This window comes from Triticum aestivum, chromosome 7D (assembly GCF_018294505.1).
Source record: "Triticum aestivum cultivar Chinese Spring chromosome 7D, IWGSC CS RefSeq v2.1, whole genome shotgun sequence".
Lineage (NCBI taxonomy): Eukaryota > Viridiplantae > Streptophyta > Magnoliopsida > Poales > Poaceae > Triticum > Triticum aestivum.
In genome coordinates this window covers 77,374,493-77,380,907 of record NC_057814.1, presented here as the reverse complement: position 1 = coordinate 77,380,907, position 6,415 = coordinate 77,374,493, and positions in this window count along the sequence as shown.

Here is a 6,415-nt window from a genome sequence, read left to right as displayed (position 1 = left end):
CTTATACATGTTCCTATGACTATGAGATTATGCAACTCCCGTTTACCGGAGGAACACTTTGTGTGCTACCAAACGTCACAACATAAATGGGTGATTATAAAGGTGCTCTACAGGTGTCTCCAAAGGTACTTGTTGGGTTGGCGTATTTCGAGATTAGGATTTGTCATTCCAATTGTCGGAGAGGTATCTCTGGGCCCACTCGGTAATGCACATCACTATAAGCCTTGCAAGCATTGTGACTAATGAGTTAGTTGCGGGATGATGTGTTACGGAACGAGTAAAGAGACTTGCCGGTAACGAGATTGAACTAGGTATCGAGATACCGACGATCAAATCTCGGGCAAGTAACATACCGGTGACAAAGGGAACAACGTATGTTGTTATGCGGTCTGACCGATAAAGATCTTCGTAGAATATGTGGGAGCCAATATGGGCATCCATGTCCCGCTATTGATTATTGACCGGAGACGTGTCTCGGTCATGTCTACATAGTTCTCGAACCCGTAGGGTCCACACGCTTAACGTTACGATGACAGTTTTATTGAGTTTTGATGTACCGAAGGAGTTCGGAGTCCCGGATGAGATCGGGGATATGACGAGGAGTCTCGAAATGGTCGAGACGTAAAGATCGATATATTGGACGGCTATATTCGGACTTCGGAAAGGTTCCGAGTGATTCGGGTATTTTTCGGAGTACCGGAGAGTTACGGGAATTCGTATTGGGCCTTAATGGGCCATACGGGAAAGGAGAGAAAGGCCTCAAAAGGTGGCCGCACCCCTCCCCATGGTCTGGTCCGAATTGGACCAGGGAAGGGGGGCGCACCCTTCCTTCTTTCTCCTTCCCCCTTCCCTTCTCCTACTCCCACAAGGAAAGGAGGAGTCCTACTCCCGGTGGGAGTAGGACTCCCCCCTTTGGCGCGCCTCTCCCCTTGGCCGGCTGCCTCCCACTTGCTCCTTTATATACGGGGGCAGGGGGCACCCCAGAGACACAACAATTGATCCTTGAGATCTCTTAGCCGTGTGTGGTGCCCCCCTCCACCATATTACACCTCGATAATACCGTTGCGGAGCTTAGGCGAAGCCCTACGTCGGTGGAACATCATCATCGTCACCACGCCGTCGTGCTGACGAAACTCTCCCTCAACACTCGGCTGGATTGGAGTTTGAGGGACGTCATCGAGCTGAACGTGTGTAGAACTCGGAGGTGCCGTACGTTCGGTACATGATCGGTCGGATCGTGAAGACGTACGACTACATCAACCGCGTTGTGATAACGCTTCTGCTGTCGGTCTACAAGGGTACGTGGACAACACTCTCCCCTCTCATTGCTATGCATCACCATGATCTTGCGTGTGCGTAGGAAATTTTTTGAAATTACTACGTTCCCCAACAGTGGCATCCGAGCCTGGTTTTATGCGTTGATGCTATGCACGAGTAGAACACAAGTGAGTTGTGGGCGATATAAGTCATACTACTTACCAGCATGTCATACTTTGGTTCAGCGGTATTGTGAGATGAAGCGGCCCGGACCGACATTACGCGTACGCTTACGCGAGACTGGTTTCACCGTTCGGAGCACTCGTTGCTTAAAGGTGACTGGCGGGTGTCTGTCTCTCTCACTTTAGTTGAACCGAGTGTGGCTACGCCCGGTCCATGCGAAGGTTAAAACAGCACCAACTTGACAAACTATCGTTGTGGTTTTGATGCGTAGGTAAGAACGGTTCTTGCTAAGCCCGTAGCAGCCACGTAAAACATGCAACAACAAAGTAGAGGACGTCTAACTTGTTTTTGCAGGGCATGTTGTGATGTGATATGGTCAAGACATGATGTGATATAATGTGTTGTATGAGATGATCATGTTTTGTAACCGAGTTATCGGCAACTGGCAGGAGCCATATGGTTGTCGCTTTATTGTATGAGATGCAATCGCCATGTAATAGTTTTACTTTATCACTAAGCGGTAGCGATAGTCGTAAAAGCAATAAGTTGGCGAGACGAGACCGATACTACGATGGAGATCAAGGTGTCGCGCCGGTGATGATGGTGATCATGACGGTGCTTCGGAGATGGAGATCACGAGCACGGTGCTTCGGAGATGGAGATCACAAGCACAAGATGATGATGTCCATATCATATCACTTATATTGATTGCATGTGATGTTAATCCTTTATGCATCTTATCGTGCTTTGATTGACGGTAGCATTATAAGATGATCTCTCACTAAAATTTCAAGATAAAAGTGTTCTCCCTGAGTATGCACCGTTGCAAAAGTCTTCGTGCTGAGACACCATGTGTTAATCGGGTGTGATAGGCTCTACGTTCAAATACAACGGGTGCAAAATAGTTGCACACGCGGAATACTCAGGTTAAACTTGACGAGCCTAGCATATACAGATATGGCCTCGGAACACAGAGACCGAAAGGTCGAGCGTGAATCATATAGTAGATATGATCAAGATAGTGATGTTCACCATTGAAACTACTCCATCTCACGTGTTAATCGGACATGGTTTAGTTGCTTTGGATCATGTAATCACTTAGATGATTAGAGGGATGTCTATCTGAGTGGGAGTTCTTAAGTAATATGATTAATTGAACTTAAATTTATCATGAACTTAGTCCTGATAGTATTTTGCAAATTATGTTGTAGATCAATAGCTCGCATTGTTGCTTCCCTGTGTTTATTTTTGATATGTTCCTAGAGAAAAATTATGTTGAAAGATGTTAGTAGCAAAGATGCGGATTGGATCCGTGATCTGAGGATTATACTCATTGCTGCACAGAAAAAATTATGTCCTTGATGCACCGCTAGGTGACAGACCTATTGCAGGAGCAGATGCAGATGTTATGAACGTTTGGCTAGCTCAATATGATGACTACTTGATAGTTTAGTGCACCATGCTTAACGGCTTAGAATCGGGACTTCAAAGACGTTTTGAACGTCATGGACCATATAAGATGTTCCAGGAGTTGAAGTTAATATTTCAAGCAAATACCCGAGTTGAGAGATATGAAGTCTCCAACAAGTTCTATAGCTAAAAGATGAAGGACAATCGCTCAACTAGTGAGCACGTGCTCAGATTGTCTGGGTACTACAATCGCTTGAATCAAGTGGGAGTTAATCTTCCAGATAAAATAGTGATTGACAGAATTCTCTAGTCACCATCACCAAGTTAGTAGAACTTCGTGATGAACTATAGTATGCAAGGGATGACGAAAGTAATTCCCGAGCTCTTCATGATGCTGAAATCGACGAAGGTAGAAATCAAGAAAAACATCAAGTGTTGATGGTTGACGAGACCACTTCAAGTGTTGATGGTTGACAAGACCACTAGTTTCAAGAAAAGGGCAAAGGGAAGAAGGGGAACTTCAAAAGAACGGCAAGCAAGTTGCTACTCAAGTGAAGAAGCCCAAGTCTGTACCTAAGCCTGAGACTAAGTGCTTCTACTGCAAAGGGACTGGTCACTGGAAGCGGAAATACCCCAAGTATTTGGTGGATAAGAAAGATGTCAAAGTTAACAAAGGTATATTGGATATACATGTTATTGATGTGTACTTACTAGTGTTTATAGCAACCCCTCAGTATTTGATACTGGTTCAGTTGCTAAAGAGTAGTAACTCGAAAACGGGAGTAGCAGAATAAACAGAGACTAGTAAAAGGCGAGGTGACGATGTGTGTTGGAAGTAGTTCCAAGATTGATATGATCATCATCGCACACTCCCTATACTTTCGGGATTAATGTTGAAACTAAATAAGTGTTATTTGGTGTTTGTGTTGAGCATGAATATGATTTGATCATGTTTATTGCAATACGGTTATTAATTTAAGTTAGAGAACAATTGTTGTTCTGTTTACATGAATAAAAACCTTTTATGGTCACACACACCAACGAAAATGGTTTGTTGGATCTCGATCGTAGTGATACACATATTCATAATATTGAAGCCAAAAGATGCAAAGTTAATAATGATAGTGCAACTTATTTGTGGCACTGCCGTTTAGGTCATATTGGTGTAAAGCGCATGAAGAAACTCCATACTGATGGGATTTTGGAATCACCTGATTATGAATCACTTGATGCTTGCGAACCGTGCCTCATGGGCAAGATGACTGAAACGCCGTTCTCCGGAACTATGGAGAGAGCAACAGATTTGTTGGAAATCATACATACCGATGTATGTGGTCCGATGAATATTGAGGCTCGTAGCAGGTATCATTATTTTCTGAGCTTCGCCGATGATTTGAGCAGATATGGGTATATCTACTTGATGAAACATAAGTCTGAAACATTTGGAAAGTTCAAAGAATTTCAGAGTGAAGTGGAAAATCATCGTGACAAGAAAATAAAGTTTCTATGATCTGATCGTAGAGAAGAATATTTGAGTTACGAGTTTGGCCTTCAGTTAAAACAATGTGAAATAGTTTCACTACTCACGCCACCTGGAACACCACAGCATAATGGTGTGTCCGAACGTCATAACCGTACTTTATAGGATATAGTGCAATCTATGATGTCTCTTACCAATTTACCACTATCATTTTGGGGTTATGCATTAGAGACAGCTACATTCACGTTAAAAAGGGCACCATCAAAATCCGCTGAGACGACGCCTTATGAACTGTGGTTTGGCAAGAAACCAAAGTTGTCGTTTCTTAAAGTTTGAGGTTGCGATGCTTATGTGAAAAAGTTTCATCTTGATAAGCTCAAACCCAAATCGGAGAAATGTGTCTTCATAGGATACCCAAAGGAGACAGTTGGGTACACCTTCTATCACAGATCCGAAGGCAAGACATTCGTTGCTTAGTATTGATCCTTTCTAGAGAAGGAGTTTCTGTCGAAAGATGTGAGTGGGAGGAAAGTAGAACTTGATGAGGTAACTGTACCTGCTCCCTTATTGGAAAGTAGTTCATCACAAGAAACGGTTCCTGTGACGTCTATACCAATGAGTGAGGAAGTTAATGATGATGATCATGAAACTTCAGATCAAGTTGTTACTAAACCTTGTAGGTCAACCAGAGTAAGATCCGCACCAGAGTGGTACGGTAATCCTGTTCTGGAGGTTATGTTACTAGACCATGACAAACCTACGAACTATGAAGAAGCGTTGGTGAGCCCAGATTTCGCAAAATGGCTTGAGGCCATGAAATCTGAGATGAGATCCATGTATGAGAACAAAGTGTGGACTTTGGTTGACTTGCCCGATGATCGGCAAGCAATTGAGAATAAATGGATCGTCAAGAGGAAGACGGACGCTGATAGTAGTATCACTATCTACAAAGCTAGAATTGTCGCAAAAAGGTTTTCGACAAGTTCAAGATGTTGACTACGATGAGAGTTTCTCACTCGTATCTATGCTTAAGTCTGTCTGAATCATGTTAGCAATTGCCGCATTTTATGAAATATGGCAAATGGATAAACAAAACTGAATTCCTTAATCGATTTATTAAAGAAGAGTTGTATATGATGCAGGTGCTAACAAAATATGCAAGCTCCAGCGATCCATCTATGGACTGGTGCAAGCACCTCGGAGCTGGAATATACACTTTGGTAAGTTGATCGAAGGATATAGTTTTATACAGACTTGCGGTGAAGCCTGTATTTACAAGAAAGTGAGTGGGAGCACTACAACATTTCTGATAAGTATATGTGAATGACATATTGTTGATCGGAAATAATGTAGAATTATTCTGCAAAGCATAAAGGAGTGTTTGAAAGGAGTTTTTCAAAATAGAACAGTCAAAGAAAAGAGTTTCTTGCCTGTGTTACATGGTGTGAAATTGAGTAAGACTCAAAGCCCGACCACGGCAGAAGATAGAAAGAGAATGAAAGTCATTCCCTATGCCTTGGCCATAGGTTCTATAAAGTATGCCATGCTGTGTACCAGATCTATTGTATACCCTACACTGATTTAGGCAAGGGAGTACAATAGTGATCTAGGAGTAGATCACTGGACAGCGGTCAAAATTATCCTTAGTGGAAAAAGGATATATTTCTCGATTATGGAAGTGACAAAAGGTTCGTCGTAAAGGGTTACGTCGATGCAAGTTTTGACACTAAATCTAGATGACTCTAAGTCTCGGTCTAGATACATATTGAAAGTGGGAGCAATTAGCTAGAGTAGCTCCGTGCAGAGCATTGTAAACATAGAAATTTGTAAAATACTTACGGATCTGAATGTGACAGACCCGTTGACTAAAATTATCTCACAATCAAAACATGATCACACCTTAGTACTCTTTGGGTGTTAATCACATAGCGATGTGAACTAGATTATTGACTCTAGTAAACCCTTTGAGTGTTGGTCACATAGAGATGTGAACTATGGGTGTTAATCACATGGTGATGTGAATTATTGATGTTAAATCACATGGTGATGTGAACTAGATTATTGACTGTAGTGCAAGTGGGAGAC